Source organism: Clavelina lepadiformis, chromosome 7 (assembly GCF_947623445.1).
Source record: "Clavelina lepadiformis chromosome 7, kaClaLepa1.1, whole genome shotgun sequence".
Taxonomy (NCBI): Eukaryota; Metazoa; Chordata; class Ascidiacea; order Aplousobranchia; family Clavelinidae; genus Clavelina; species Clavelina lepadiformis.
In genome coordinates this window covers 20419647-20435623 of record NC_135246.1, presented here as the reverse complement: position 1 = coordinate 20435623, position 15977 = coordinate 20419647, and the positions used below count along the sequence as shown (strand labels likewise).

The 15977-nt window shown below is 39.6% G+C and overlaps 1 long non-coding RNA gene and 1 pseudogene across 1 annotated transcript; one reads left to right on the top strand and one right to left on the bottom strand.

Moving 5' to 3' along the window:
* The first annotated feature begins 6618 nt into the window (after positions 1-6618).
* On the top strand, positions 6619-7452 carry LOC143466234 (protein phosphatase 1B pseudogene; annotated as a pseudogene).
* An 837-nt stretch (positions 7453-8289) lies between these two features.
* Positions 8290-8861, bottom strand: LOC143465992 (uncharacterized). Its single transcript, XR_013118679.1, has 3 exons — positions 8729-8861; positions 8570-8665; positions 8290-8450 (listed from the first exon to the last, which is right to left on the bottom strand). It is a non-coding gene; the product is annotated as an uncharacterized LOC143465992 (long non-coding RNA).
* Between the last annotated feature and the right edge of the window lie 7116 nt (positions 8862-15977).

Sequence of the window (15977 nt, the reverse complement as noted above, 5' to 3'; positions counted from 1 at the left end):
TCCTGGGTGCTCAACCATGCCTGTAGATAATGGAAAAGGCTTTACTGTAAACCCGCTGTTTGAGTTTTACGTCACACTACTTACGTTGCGTGTCACGAATGCATCTTGTGACGTATTGTGAATGAAGAACTTTATTCACATCTTCTGTGCAAACCGCATTCCTTCGGTCATTCTCCTTGATTTCGTGACGTCTACAAATATTTTAGGCAACATCAAAGTTTGAACCAAACTTTGAAGAAATCAATAACATACCGCTCCTGGAGACGTCTCCTGTAACACTCATTCCAAGATTTTATTCTGACCATGGTTGGTTCATATTTAAAGCTGCACTCTCCCGTATGCCTCACCGTCAAGAATTTTATGAAATTAATTAGTGTGCAATTGTGAGAGATAAAGGTGGAAGGTTTGCACTTGCTTTCCTCCAAAAACTGTCAATGTAGTCTGTATTAAACGCAACAAACCACAAATGAAACAAATTCTACGCAGGTACTTACTTTAAGGTGCATTTCTGTGTACGTATCTAAGTTAACCGCTTTCAGTTCTTCAAATTTGCAGGTGGAAATTATTCTTTGCAGAATAGATCTATTTTTTTCTGCATCGACCTCCCGTTTTCCTCCTCCGTCGACTGATTGCAGATAGCTCGAAAAGTTTTCCAGGCAGACAGTCCACGAGAAATTGGTACCTTTCGGTTTAGGCGACTGAACAGACAATAAGTGTTATAACAATACACATACAACTAAAAGCCCAGTATGTTCTTGAAGTACTTCTTCTCTTCAAATATTGCTACATACATATCAAGACAAGCAATTACCTTTGCTGTATTATCACGTCGCCGTTTATCGAGCGACCTCACCAACTCCTTCGCTTTTGGATCATCCTTATGTGTTGCACCTGTCAGGTGTTTGACGAGATGCTTCACGTACTTACCGCATAAAGAACATTGATCCTCGTTTTTTTTTGAGACCACGTTGTACGATACTTCATGCATCTCGGTACAATGCCGACTTACATTGACCACCATCTTGTCGCATATGCTTAAAAACAAAAAGGTCACAAAATAAACTAAGATAAAATGTTTTCAGGGCAGCTAAATAAAAACCATACCGGCAGTATTTTGGCTTTCTTTTGGAGCGAGGGGTCTGCCGTTGCACCTCCTCTGCACCACTTTCCTCCGCGTCACCTTCCGACCCGCTAGATTGCCCGGCATCTACCATCAACCCATCATCATCCACCACCACCTCGTTTTGTTCTAACCCTTCATCAATTGCTGCTTCTTCGGGCTCTTCTTCTGTTTCGTCTGCTTCGTCTGCTTCTTCGGTTTCCTTTTCGCTTTCATCATAAAACAAAGCATGTTAAGTCATTACAGTACACACACAACGTGGTTATTTGTAAAATCCCGCATAAGTTCAAGTCATGTTACTCACAGACTACTGTCTACTCTTTCCAGCATTACTTTTGCAACCATTTCTCTGGCTGCGACGGCTTCGGCCAGAGAATCGCCGAGGACCCTAAAGCAGCAGACATAGAAAAACTTACCGAAAAATGTAAATATTGTCAATTTAACTCAAATTCCGTCAGTATACATAAAAACAAACAACCTGAATGCTAACGTTAAGGGGCTTACCTATAAGCAGAACCCAATTCCTGGCCAACCTCGCCCAAACTCCCTATTTCGGCTTGGCGGAAATTAGACCGTGGTAGGTCTTTTGTCTTTACCGCATAACCACGGTCTTCCTGAATTGATCTGCAAAAAAAAAATTTTCACCTTTTTCTTCTGCTAACTGGCACAAAGTTTAAGGAAAAAATCTGTATGAATCTGTGTCAAGAACAGAGTGAAGGAAAAAGTGAAAACTCTTACGTAAACCCTTGCATGCACGCCCTCATTTTCTGCTTCCGAAAATCTATGTAGCTAGGGCCTGCTTGTTCCAAGTTTTGTTGGATTTCTTTGTTGTTTCTTTTAATAAGCTGCAAAATATAATAACAACATTTTATAAGTTGTTAATCAACAGAATTTACAAAACAAAAAATCAAACTACCAACCCTTTTTGGAAGCTTGGAGGGGCTGACGATGATTTCATTGTCGTCATTGGACGACGAGCTAAATAGCACCGGCTGGAAATCAATGTCCAAGTCACTGTCGTCGACAGGACTTGAACTGTCTTCAGAGACAACAACTTTTTTAGGTGGAAACAATTTCTTTCTACATGGAGAAGCCATATTTATATTTGTAATCTTGCAATAAAACCTGCAAAACACGGCAAGGATTTACAAAGGTCAGGTTTGGTGAGACCGCATAGACATCTGCCTTTTTAAATTTTATTAATCGTCAAGCTTAATCACGGCCGAAAATGACTGCGCTAACAATTTACCAGGCTTAAAAGCTGAACGGAACGAATTTAAAAGCTGCCTCTCTCACGACCGCCTGTCTCAAATGAATGCCACATCATATCGTGGCCTCGTGCGAAAATATCGTCGACGCCCCGCAGTGAATTAGGTTAGTTTTGTCTAGACCGCATAGACATCTGCCTTTTTTAATTTTATTAATCGTCAAATTTAATCACTGCCGAAAATGACTGCGCTAACAATTCAACAGGCTTAAAAGCTGAACGGAACGAATTTAAAAGCTGCCTCTCTCACGACCGCCTGTCTCAAATGAATGCCACATCATATCGTGGCCTCGTGCGAAAATATCGTCGACGCCCCGCAGTGAATTAGGTTAGTTTTGTCTAGACCGCATAGACATCTGCCTTTTTTAATTTTATTAATCGTCAAATTTAATCACTGCCGAAAATGACTGCGCTAACAATTCAACAGGCTTAAAAGCTGAACGGAACGAATTTAAAAGCTGCCTCTCTCACGACCGCCTGTCTCAAATGAATGCCACATCATATCGTGGCCTCGTGCGAAAATATCGTCGACGCCCCGCAGTGAATTAGGTTAGTTTTGTCTAGACCGCATAGACATTTGCCTTTTTTAATTTTATTAATCGTCAAACTTAATCACGGCCAAAAATGACTGCACTAACAATTTACAGTGACACAGATATTGGACGGAACGACGGACGGACGGGACGAACTTAATTAAAATTGAAGTGAAGTCCCGCAGTGAATTCGGTCAGCTTTGGCGAGACCGCTGCCATCTGCCTTTTTAAACTTTATTAATCGTCAAACTTAATCACGGCCGAAAATGACTGCGTTATCAATTCACACAATGACACAGATATTTCCCGGGTAAAATCACGTTTACTGGGTCGCATAGACATCTAACAAAATAGACATATTACTCGACAGGTAATTTATGTTTCAGGTGAAACAAATTTGATTAGTATCAGGTGATCTGATTGTGAATAGCCTAGGCTATGCCAGGTGCGATTTACTAATGATTGCGTGGGCCACTTGACTTTTTACTGCTAGGCCTATTTTCTAATTAAAACCCTCACGCCAAAATTCTAATCTTAGAAATAAATTGTGGTGCAATAAATTTAACTTGAACAGTTTTGTACCCCTGCACTAAAGACCTTTGTATATTATCTATCTATTGCTTTATAGTGTAGACCAGTGATTGCCAAACTGTGTGCCACCACAGATTCTCAGGTGTGCTGGGAATCTTGGTGGAATTTTGGGAAAGAACTGCATAAATATTTAAAATAAGGCATGCAGACTTAATGTGACTTAAAACCGCTCTAACTGGTTCAATAGCTGATAAATAAGCACATGTCCTCTTTAATAGCTGATAAATAAGCACATGTCCTCTTCAATAGCTGATAAATAAGCACACACACATCCACATAAATAAGCACACATCTTTAATATGTAGTAATCCATCTCCATTGAAATCCATTGCCTTCACAAATTGTTTGGTCCAGCCCAGTTTAATATGAAGTGGTGTCAAGTACACTTTTTTGGGATCGATTAGGGGTTGACACTTACCATTATATCTTCCGACAATGTAGTCCATTCTCATTGGCTATTCGGTTGTGTCATAGTGGTTTGCATCGTCTCGACTGTCCCACAAACAGAGAAAGCACATATGCTTGGTGTAACCCAACTGCAATCCGAGCAAAAGTGACACAACTTTAAAGTCTCCACATATGTTCCAGTTATAAGCCCGGTAGTTAATGACCAGTAAATACCCCCCCCCCTCTATAGTCATTGTCAAGAAAATTCAAAAATGCATTAATTGTCAAATAATAGAACATTGCATTTACAAAATAATGTCAATATTAATCTTACATAATATGTATTGTGACATAATATGACCAACAATTCGCTGGGAATGAAAATTGCACAATACCTTGTACCGTAGCACCTTATAATATAGTGCCAATCAATGCAAAATCCTAATTTCGAGAATTTTCCTATCTTGAAAACCTGACGTGATAGACCAATTCTGATTTCAGATATGGTAGCCTTAACGTAGAATATGTTACATATCTGTACATAACAATGCAAGTAACATGTTTTTCGCTGATTGGCTCATTTAGGTGTGTGCAAACCTATTGGGGTGTACAAAAGCTTAATCTATATATCAAGTTGTTTGATACATTTGGTTTCGAAACTAAGATGTGTGTGTTTTTGTAGACTTGACTGTAACATTTGCAAATTTTGCCCCAAAAACCGTTTCGCATACAAAAGTTGATTTGTTCGATTATTTGAATTTGATGGTTTAGTAGACCATGTCCAGTTCTTTACTTTTAACAAACTGAATTTTATCATAACAATTCTACTTGGTTTTACTTGCCGGCAAAAAAATTGTCCTCTTTTTCGGTGCTGAAAATATGGTAGGCCTAACGTAGTTTATGTTACATATCTATACATAACAATGTAAGTAACATGTTTTACGCTGATTGGCTCATATAGGATGTAAAAGCTAATAGGCTATCTCGTTGGTCTGTATTTCGTGGCATGATTCGCCGAAATCTGGTGTGTGCAAAGCTATTGGGGTGTACAAAAGCTTAACCTATATATGAAGTAAAAGCTGAGGCTTGGTTAAGATATATATGGCTACTCTTCATATCAGTTTTACCTTCTAGATTATATAGTGCCAATCAATGCAAAATCTTAATTTCGAGAATTTTCCTATCTTGAAAACCTGACGTGATAGACCAATTCTGATTTCAGATATGATAGCCTTAACGTAGAATATGTTACATATCTGTACATAACAATGTAAGTAACATGTTTTTCGCTGATTGGCTCATATAGGTGTGTGCAAACCTATTGGGGTGTACAAAAGCTTAATCTATATATCAAGTTGTTTGATACATTTGGTTTCGAAACTAAGATGTGTGTGTTTTTGTAGACTTGACTGTAACATTTGCAAATTTTGCCCCAAAAACCGTTTCGCATACAAAAGTTGATTTGTTCGATTATTTGAATTTGATGGTTTAGTAGACCATGTCCAGTTCTTTACTTTTAACAAACTGAATTTTATCATAACAATTCTACTTTGTTTTACTTGCCGGCAAAAAAATTGTCCTCTTTTTCGGTGCTGAAAATATGGTAGGCCTAACGTAGTTTATGTTACATATCTATACATAACAATGTAAGTAACATGTTTTACGCTGATTGGCTCATATAGGATGTAAAAGCTAATAGGCTATCTCGTTGGTCTGTATTTCGTGGCATGATTCGCCGAAATCTGGTGTGTGCAAAGCTATTGGGGTGTACAAAAGCTTAACCTATATATGAAGTAAAAGCTGAGGCTTGGTTAAGATATATATGGCTACTCTTCATATCAGTTTTACCTTCTAGATTATGCATTGTCAATTTAAGTGATAGCTCTATTGGGAGAAAAAATGGATATGAAATTATTTCTGATGTGACTAAAGAATAGGCTATCTCGTTGGTCTGTATTTCTTGGCATTATTCGCCGAAATCTGGTGTGTGCAACGTATTGGGGTGTACAAAAGCTTAACCTATATATCAAGTTGTTTGATACATTTGGTTTCGATGCTATAATGTGTGCGTTTTTGCAGACTTGACTGTAACATTTGCAAATTTTGCCCCAAAAACCGTTTCCCGTACAAAAGTTGATTGTTCGATTATTTGAATTTGAACGTTTAATAGTGTCATGTCAGTTCTTTACTTTAAACAAACTGAATTTTGAGCATTGCCTAAACACTAGAGATTCAAACTAGACCTGTATGAAGTTTTGGTGAAGTATGCCTCTAAATCTTTGTCCTTTTATACTTTTCACGCCGTTTTTTCATATAACTGCTCTGGGTAGGATTGTAAAAATAATGTTGAAGCGACAAGAAGAAGATGACGAACCCCCCACTAAGTTATGCCGAGTCCACTCCTCCAGGTCTAGACTATGTAAGTGTTGGTTGGCATGTATTAATGCTGTTTGTAATTAACGTTTTAGGGTTACAAAGTAACTGTCTTCATCAATTACAGAGCCGAAAAATGTAGATAAATTTATTTTTGATTACGCCGTTCAAAGCGAAAGTTTAAGTGTTGTTACTAACATATAATCTGTAGAAAATTTCAACTTTCTTACCTTAAACATTCATCATACATTCCGTTTCAATAAAATCCTTAATTTAGGCCTATTCATATATATCAACAAATGTATCTTATCGATGTTCATTATTTAGGCAAAATAAAGTACAGCGAAATGAGAGAGACCGAGGAACTCTCGTTTGGGTTAGCCAGCATGCAAGGCTGGCGGAGTGAAATGGAAGATTACCACTCCGCCCAAACAAGCCTAAGCGGCCTTCCAAACTGGTCGTATTTTGGTGTTTTTGACGGCCACTCTGGTTCCAAGGTTGCAAAATACTCATCGCAGCATCTTATTGATGTAATATTGGAACACGAGAACGTACGAAAACTGGTTGCTGACGATAAATTAGATGAAGAGGAAACGCTCATCAAGGATGCCGTCACTGAAGCGTTTTTTAAATTTGACATGATCATGCGAGACATTCGCCATGAGCAAAGTGGTTCAACTGCGGTCTGCGTTCTGATATCCCCGTCACGATACTATTTCATAAATTCTGGTGATTCGAGAGCTATGTTGTATAGAAAAGGCAAAGTTTATTTTGCTACCGCGGACCACAAGCCCTGCAATCCTGCAGAAAAAGAAAGGATTGAAAATGCGGGAGGTAAAGTCATCAGTAAGCGAGTAAATGGATCACTTGCCGTATCACGGGCGCTTGGCGATTATTCTTTCAAGAATGACACAACCAAAGGACCTAGTGCACAGTTAATATCTCCAGAGCCAGACATCACAGTGATTGGAAGAAACAAGGAAGAAGATGAGTTTATCGTGCTCGCTTGTGATGGCATCCACGACGTATCGAACAATGAAGAGTTGTGCAGTTATATCAAAGCAAAATTTAATATTAAAGACATACCGATTAACAATGTTTGCAGCAATTTGATTGACTATTGTTTATTCAGAGGAAGCACTGATAACATGTGTGTTATCATTGTTAAGTTTTGTGGTTAGTTTGTTATTGTTATTATTATTTTATAGTTATTTTTTTTTGTAAATTTTTTCAATTTCAGTAAATTTTCATTTTCAATAAATTTTCATTAAATTTTCATTTTCATTAAATTTTACCTTTGCAAAAGATACTGAGTAATGTGTTAATGTGAGCTGAACTTGAAAGGTATCGATGCTTTGTTAATCTGTTTGAGGAACCTTCGACAAGTGTAAGTGCAACATATCAGATCAAAAAATTTTTTAGGTGTTAGAGTGAGTCCGCCCTTATAATTGATGTGTTAATGACCTTAAACCCAGTGTTCACTCAGAGTAGCGTTTTTCTGGTTCCAACAGACCAATTGGTCCTTACCCTCAAACAACGATGCTCTTCACCAACTGCGGCTTGTGTTATTGGCCTTAAACCTAGTTTTCACTCAGCGAAGCACTTTTCCAATTCTCACCAACTTATTGATCACAACCCCAAACAACGATGCTTTTCACCAATTGCGGCTTGTGTTATTGACCTTAAACCTAATTTTCACTCAGCGAAGCGCTTTTCCAATTCTCACCAACTTATTGGTCATAAACCCAAATAAGAATACTTTTTTTCCAATTGCGGCTTGCTTTATTGGCCTTAACCCTCAGGGAAGCGTTTTTCGATACCTCGACAGCTCAAATGGTCTTAACCCTAGCCCTAAGTAACTTTTTCGAGATGGGACGTACATTTTTTCAGATAGAAAGGAAGAAATTTCCTCCTACACGTGGCCCTAAGGAACTTTTAGTAGTTTAAGTAACAATAACATCACAATCAAAAGTCAGATTGCCAAAAAGTGATAATATTTGCAAATTTAAAACCGCCACAATAGCACATTCGAATATTGAGTAGGAACGAAAAGAAAAGGAAACACAATTCGATTATACGAATGTTTAACTGTCTTCAAATGTCTTCATTTCTTCTGTTTCTGGGTACCACGCACGTCTTTTCCATCGTCCGCCACCACTTCAGGTCGGGCATTATCACACTGCAAACAACAAGCAGGTTATAAAGGATATCGCACAAACCACGGTAGATGAGAAAACTAAAAAACTGTTCCGCTGAACATTTCTCGTCCATGGACGTGGCATCCAGTGTTTTACTTACTTCGTTACATCCTTTAATTGGCATCACTTTCAGGGTGCAACTGCGAAGCAGGCCTGTCTCCTTGTCCGCCACCACTTCAGCTGGGGCATTATCATACTTCAAACAACAAGTAGGTTATAAAGGATAGTCGCACAAACTACACGAGATGAGAAAACAAACCTGTTCCGCTGTACATTTCTTTTCCAACGTCGTGGCATTCACTGTGTTACTTTCTTCAACTGGAATCTCTTTCTGGGTGAGGTCACTCATATTGTCCATGCTTTCAAGTTTTAAATGTTAAAGCTCCAACCCTAGTAAAGGAAATAAAAAATACACGTGTTAGGGTTAAGGCTACAGTGATGGGCAAGGGATTCCGCTCCTTTAACAAACGTAAACTGTCCGGCGTTACAGCTAGTTTTGAGCTATTGATACTCCTATGCGCTATGTTTCGACAGAGGTCTTAACCTTTTGTACAATGCTGTACTTGAAACAATTTTACTTTCCTCTCTAACTATACTCCAATCGTCAAACTTAAACGATGTTATTTCCACGACTGACTGCCCCAAATGACTGCCCTAACATCTCGCGAGAAAAAATGGCATAGAAATTACTGGCGCGACGGCATAGACATCTTATCATAAAGCATTTTTTAGAGTTAGGGTGAATGCGCCCTTAAAATTGAGCGTTAGAAACGTTAGAAGCTAATATTGACAAGTTGTTTCCGTTGTGGTACAATGTTTTGGACAATTGCAAAGCTATTTCGACCGAAAACAAGCCAACAATAATTTCTGGGGTAAGGCGTTTTCCAACGGTTGGAGCTAGAAATTTGTTTCGTTGCCGATAAAAAAACGTAAAGTCTTAGGGTAAGAATCAGTTAGTATTTCGTAATTAGAAAATGCTACATTTCGCGCCAACACCTCGTGGGAAAAAAATGGCATAGAAATCTTTGTCGCGACGGCATAGACATCTTATGATAAAACAATTTTTAAGGGTTAGGGTGAATGCGCCGTTAAATTGGAGCGTTAGAAACGTTAGAAGTTAATATTGGCAAGTTGTTTCCGTTGTGGTACAATGTTTTGGACAATTACAAAGCTATTTCGACCGAAAAAAAAGCCGACAATAATTTCTGGGGTAAGGCGTTTTCCAACGGTTGGAGCTAGAAATTTGTTTCGTTGCCGATAAAAAAACGTAAAGTCTTAGGGTAAGGATCAGTTAGTATATCGTAATTAGAACATTATACGGTCGAATGTTATAATTTCGTAAATATCTCCTTTGTCACTCGATAAAAAGCGGTCAAAGTTTGGGAAATCGGAACATTCGATATCCAGTTTACGTGTACCCAAATACAAGTTTTAAACAAACCACGTTTTTGAGTTTACAACCGAAATGCAAATATCAAAGTTAAAGATTAATTAAACGTCTGCAGCACATTTCCGACCCGTTACGATGTTTGTCGTCGGTAGAGCTGTTTCTTGAACGCACAAAATCACGTTTTTTCTCGCACAAACAAAAGTTTAAGTGGAAAAACTGTTCAATTTTCTGCAGGCGGTTACGGACAAAATAAAGAACGCACGCGGCTGAAAGTTGACCTCCACATCAACGAGCTCCTTCTCCTTCTGTGTCCCGACTTTCGTGGCGATCTGCTTTTGCGATTGCGAGTGAGAGACCTATTTGTAACAATGCTTCGTTAAAACTCAAAATGCCTTAACCCCAGAATCGCAATTTCAAACAGGTGTAACTCGTCCGTTTTTAAAGAAAAACCACTGAAATTCGAGTATGTTTAAGATGGTAACCGTGTACGTCGGCAACGCGAGTTTGGTTGAATTTCTCCAAATAGAATTTGTGTTAGAGCACTTTAGGTTTGAAAAATGCTTTGTCTTGAGAATCGTCTGTGATCTCTACGTGGGTCGACCCAATGTGGATTTGGACAAGTCGTCAAAATTTGAAATCGATTTTTACGCCTTGAAATTAAATACACTTATTCTTACAATAGTGTTTGCTCCCCGGCCGAAAGGAGGTTGCCCTACGCCCTAGAATAAGGGAGATATAGAGCCCCAAAATCTCAGGGTAAGAACTCTATGACCGGTCGTATCTGGAAAATTGCTTCCGTTTATTTGAGGGACTAGGGTTAGGGGTGAAAGCACCCTTAAAATTAAGGGTTAGTGTCGTAGGAGGATTTATCTGGATTAGTTCTTCATGCTGGAACGGTAGGAGAGGGGTATTGGGAAACAAATACGATCGAAATCAGCCAGTCCACAAGTCTTGGGGTTAGGACTTTTCGGGTATGTCAGACCACGAAAAATGCTTCGTTACTTGAGTGCACTTTGTAGAATATTTCCTTATCTTTAACTCAGACGTGGCTCAGAGTTTGGCGAGGATATGTTCTCGATAAGACTGTTTGGTGATTGCGATTTCAACCTCCTATTGCACGCCGTTACCAAAAAACGAAACCTGTGCTTTTAAATGACTTTAACCGCTGTCGTCCGACTTTGAAACCCAAAAAAACTCTGCAGACCGAGCGACAACATTGTACGGCTTATAATAAGGAAGATACGAAGGTTCAAAATATCCACGGCCTTTGAGCGGTCTCGAAAAAAGTTAAAGTGTTGGGGTAAAGACTTTTCGGGTTTGTCAGACCACGAAAAATGTTTCGTTACGTTCACTTGGTAAATATCTCCTTTGTCACTCGAAAAAAAGTGGTCAAAGTTTGGGAACACGGAACACTCAATATCCAGGTTACGTGTACCCAATTACAACTTTTAAACGTAGCAACCTTTTGAGTTTACAACCGAAATGCAAATATCAAAATTAAAGATTAATTAAACGTCTGCAGCACATTTCCGACCCGTTACGATGTTTGTCGTCGGTAGAGCTGTTTCTTGAACGCACAAAATCACGTTTTTTCTCACACAAACAAAAGTTTAAGTGGAAAAACTGTTCAATTTTCTGCAGGCGGTTACGGACAAAATAAAGAACGTACGCGGCTGAAAGTTGACCTCCACATCAACGAGCTCCTTCTCCTTCCGTGTCCCGACTTTCGTGGCGATCTGCTTTTGCGATCGCGAGTGAGAGACCTATTTGTAACAATGCTTCGTTAAAACTCAAAATGCCTTAACCCCAGAATCGCAATTTCAAACAGGTGTAACTCGTCCGTTTTTAAAGAAAAACCACTGAAATTCGAGTATGTTAAAGATGGTAACAATGTACGTCGGCAACGCGAGTTTGGTTGAATTTCTCCAAATAGAATTTGTGTTAGAGCACTTTAGGTTTGAAAAATGCTTTGTCTTGAGAATCGTCTGTGATCTCTACGTGGGTCGACCCGATGTGGATTTGGACAAGTCGTCAAAATTTGAAATCGATTTTTACGCCTTGAAATTAAATACACTTATTCTTACAATAGTGTTTGCTCCCCGGCCGAAAGGAGGTTGCCCTACGCCCTAGAATAAGGGAGATATAGAGCCCCAAAATCTCAGGGTAAGAACTTTATGACCGGTCGTATCTGGAAAATTGCTTCCGTTTATTTCAGGGACTAGGGTTAGGGGTGAAAGCACCCTTAAAATTAAGGGTTAGTGTCGTAGGAGGATTTATCTGGATTAGTTCTTCATCCTGGAACGGTAGGAGAGGGGTATTGGGAAACAAATACGATCGAAATCACCCAGTCCACAAGTCTTGGGGTTAGGACTTTTCGGGTATGTCAGACCACGAAAAATGTTTCGTTACGTGCGTCCACTTTGTAGAATATTTCCTTATCCTTTTCTCAGACGTGGCTCAGAGTTTGGCGAGGATATGTTCTCGATAAGACTGTTTGGTGATTGCGATTTCAACCTCCTATTGCACGCCGTTACCAAAAAACGAAACCTGTGCTTTTAAATGACTTTAACCGCTGTCGTCCGACTTTGAAACCCAAAAAAACTCTGCAGACCGAGCGACAACATTGTACGGCTTATAATAAGGAAGATACGAAGGTTCAAAATATCCACGGCCTTTGAGCGGTTTCGAAAAAAGTTAAAGTGTTGGGGTAAAGACTTTTCGGGTTTGTCAGACCACGAAAAATGTTTCGTTACGTTCACTTGGTAAATATCTCCTTTGTCACTCGAAAAAAAGTGGTCAAAGTTTGGGAACACGGAACACTCAATATCCAGGTTACGTGTACCCAATTACAACTTTTAAACGTAGCAACCTTTTGAGTTTACAACCGAAATGCAAATATCAAAATTAAAGATTAATTAAACGTTTGCAGCACATTTCAGACCCGTTACGATGTTTGTCGTCGGTAGAGCTGTTTCTTGAACGCACAAAATCACGTTTTTTATCACACAAACAAAAGTTTAAGTGGAAAAACTGTTCAATTTTCTGCAGGCGGTTACGGACAAAATAAAGAACGTACGCGGCTGAAAGTTGACCTCCACATCAACGAGCTCCTTCTCCTTCCGTGTCCCGACTTTTGTGGCGATCTGCTTTTGCGATCGCGAGTGAGAAACCTATTTGTAACAATGCTTCGTTAAAACTCAAAATGCCTTAACCCCAGAATCGCAATTTCAAACAGGTGTAACTCGTCCGTTTTTAAAGAAAAGCCACTGAAATTCGAGTATGTTTAAGATGGTAACAATGTACGTCGGCAACGCGAGTTTGGTTGAATTTCTCCAAGTAGAATTTGTGTTAGAGCACTTTGGGTTTGAAAAATGCTTTGTCTTGAGAATCGTCTGTGATCTCTACTTGGGTCGACCCGATGTGGATTTGGACAAGTCGTCAAAATTTGAAATCGATTTTTACGCCTTGAAATTAACTACACTTATTCTTACAATAATGTTTGCTACCCGGCCGGAAGGACGTTCCCCTACACCCTAGAATAAGGGAGATATAGACCCCCAAACTTTCAGGGTTAGATCAATACGACCGGTCGCATCTGGAAAAATGGTTCCATATATTTGAGGGGCTAGGGTTAGAGGTAAAGCGCCCTTAAAATTGAGGGCTAGTGTCGTAGGAAAGGTTATCTGGATTAGTTCTTCATCCTGGAACGGCAGGAGATGGGCATTGGGAAACCAATACGATTGAAATCACACAGTCCGCAAGTCTTGGGGTTAGGACATTAGGGTTGGTCAGACCACGAAAAATGCTTCGTTACGTGAGTGCACTTTGTAGAATATCTCCTTATCCTTTACTCAGACGTGGCTCAGAGTTTTGCGAGGATATGTTTTCGATAAGACTGTGTGGTGATTTAGATTTCAACCTCCTATTGCACGCCATTACCAAAAAACGAAACCTGTGCTTTTAAATGACTTTAACCGCTGTCGTCCGACTTTGAAACCCAAAAAAACTCGGCAGACCGAGCGACAACATTGTACGGCTTATAATAAGGAAGTTACGAAGGTTCAAAATATCCACGGCCTTTGAGCGGTCTCGAAAAAAAGTTAAAGTGTTGGGGTAAAGACTTTTCGGGTTTGTCAGACCACGAAAAATGTTTCGTTACGTTCACTTGGTAAATATCTCCTCTGTTACTCGATAAAAAGCGGTCAAAGTTTGGGAACACGGATCACTCAATATCCAGGTTACGTGTACCCAAATACAACTTTCAAACGTAGCAAGCTTTTGAGTTTACAACCGAAAACCAAATATCAAAATTAAAGATTAATTAAACGTCTGCAGCACATTTCTGACCCGTGACGATGTTTGTCGTCGGTAGAGCTGTTTTTTGAACGCACAAAATCACGTTTATATTCGCACAAACAAAAGTTTAAGCGGAAAAACTGTTCGATTTTCTGCTGGTGTTTACGGACAAAATAAAGAACGTACGCCGCTGAAAGTTGACCTCCATATCAGCGAGCTCCTTCTCCTTCCGTGTCCCGACTTTCGTGGCGATCTGTATTTGCGATCGTGAGTGAGAGACCTATTTGTAACAATGCTTCGTTAAAACTCAAAATGATCTAACCCCAGAAACGCAATTTCAAACAGGTGTAACTCGTCCGTTTTTAAGGAAAAACCACTCAAAATCGAGTATGTTTAAGATGGTAACAATGTGCGTCGGCAACGCGAGTTTGGTTGAATTTCTTCAAGTAGAATTTGTGTTAGAGCACTTTGGGTTTGAAAAATGCTTTGTCTTGAGAATCGTCTGTGATCTCTACATGGGTCGACCCGATGTGGATTTGGACAAGTCGTCAAAATTTGAAATCGATTTTTACGCCTTGAAATTAAATACACTTATTCTTACAATAGTGTTTGCTCCCCGGCCGAAAGGAGGTTGCCCTACGCCCTAGAATAAGGGAGATATAGAGCCCCAAAATCTCAGGGTAAGAACTCTATGACCGGTCGTATCTGGAAAATTGCTTCCGTTTATTTGAGGGACTAGGGTTAGGGGTGAAAGCACCCTTAAAATTAAGGGTTAGTGTCGTAGGAGGATTTATCTGGATTAGTTCTTCATGCTGGAACGGTAGGAGAGGGGTATTGGGAAACAAATACGATCGAAATCAGCCAGTCCACAAGTCTTGGGGTTAGGACTTTTCGGGTATGTCAGACCACGAAAAATGCTTCGTTACTTGAGTGCACTTTGTAGAATATTTCCTTATCTTTGACTCAGACGTGGCTCAGAGTTTGGCGAGGATATGTTCTCGATAAGACTGTTTGGTGATTGCGATTTCAACCTCCTATTGCACGCCGTTACCAAAAAACGAAACCTGTGCTTTTAAATGACTTTAACCGCTGTCGTCCGACTTTGAAACCCAAAAAAACTCTGCAGACCGAGCGACAACATTGTACGGCTTATAATAAGGAAGATACGAAGGTTCAAAATATCCACGGCCTTTGAGCGGTCTCGAAAAAAGTTAAAGTGTTGGGGTAAAGACTTTTCGGGTTTGTCAGACCACGAAAAATGTTTCGTTACGTTCACTTGGTAAATATCTCCTTTGTCACTCGAAAAAAAGTGGTCAAAGTTTGGGAACACGGAACACTCAATATCCAGGTTACGTGTACCCAATTACAACTTTTAAACGTAGCAACCTTTTGAGTTTACAACCGAAATGCAAATATCAAAATTAAAGATTAATTAAACGTCTGCAGCACATTTCCGACCCGTTACGATGTTTGTCGTCGGTAGAGCTGTTTCTTGAACGCACAAAATCACGTTTTTTCTCACACAAACAAAAGTTTAAGTGGAAAAACTGTTCAATTTTCTGCAGGCGGTTACGGACAAAATAAAGAACGTACGCGGCTGAAAGTTGACCTCCATATCAGCGAGCTCCTTCTCCTTCCGTGTCCCGACTTTCGTGGCGATCTGTATTTGCGATCGTGAGTGAGAGACCTATTTGTAACAATGCTTCGTTAAAACTCAAAATGATCTAACCCCAGAAACGCAATTTCAAACAGGTGTAACTCGTCCGTTTTTAAGGAAAAACCACTCAAAATCGAGTATGTTTAAGATGGTAACAATGTGCGT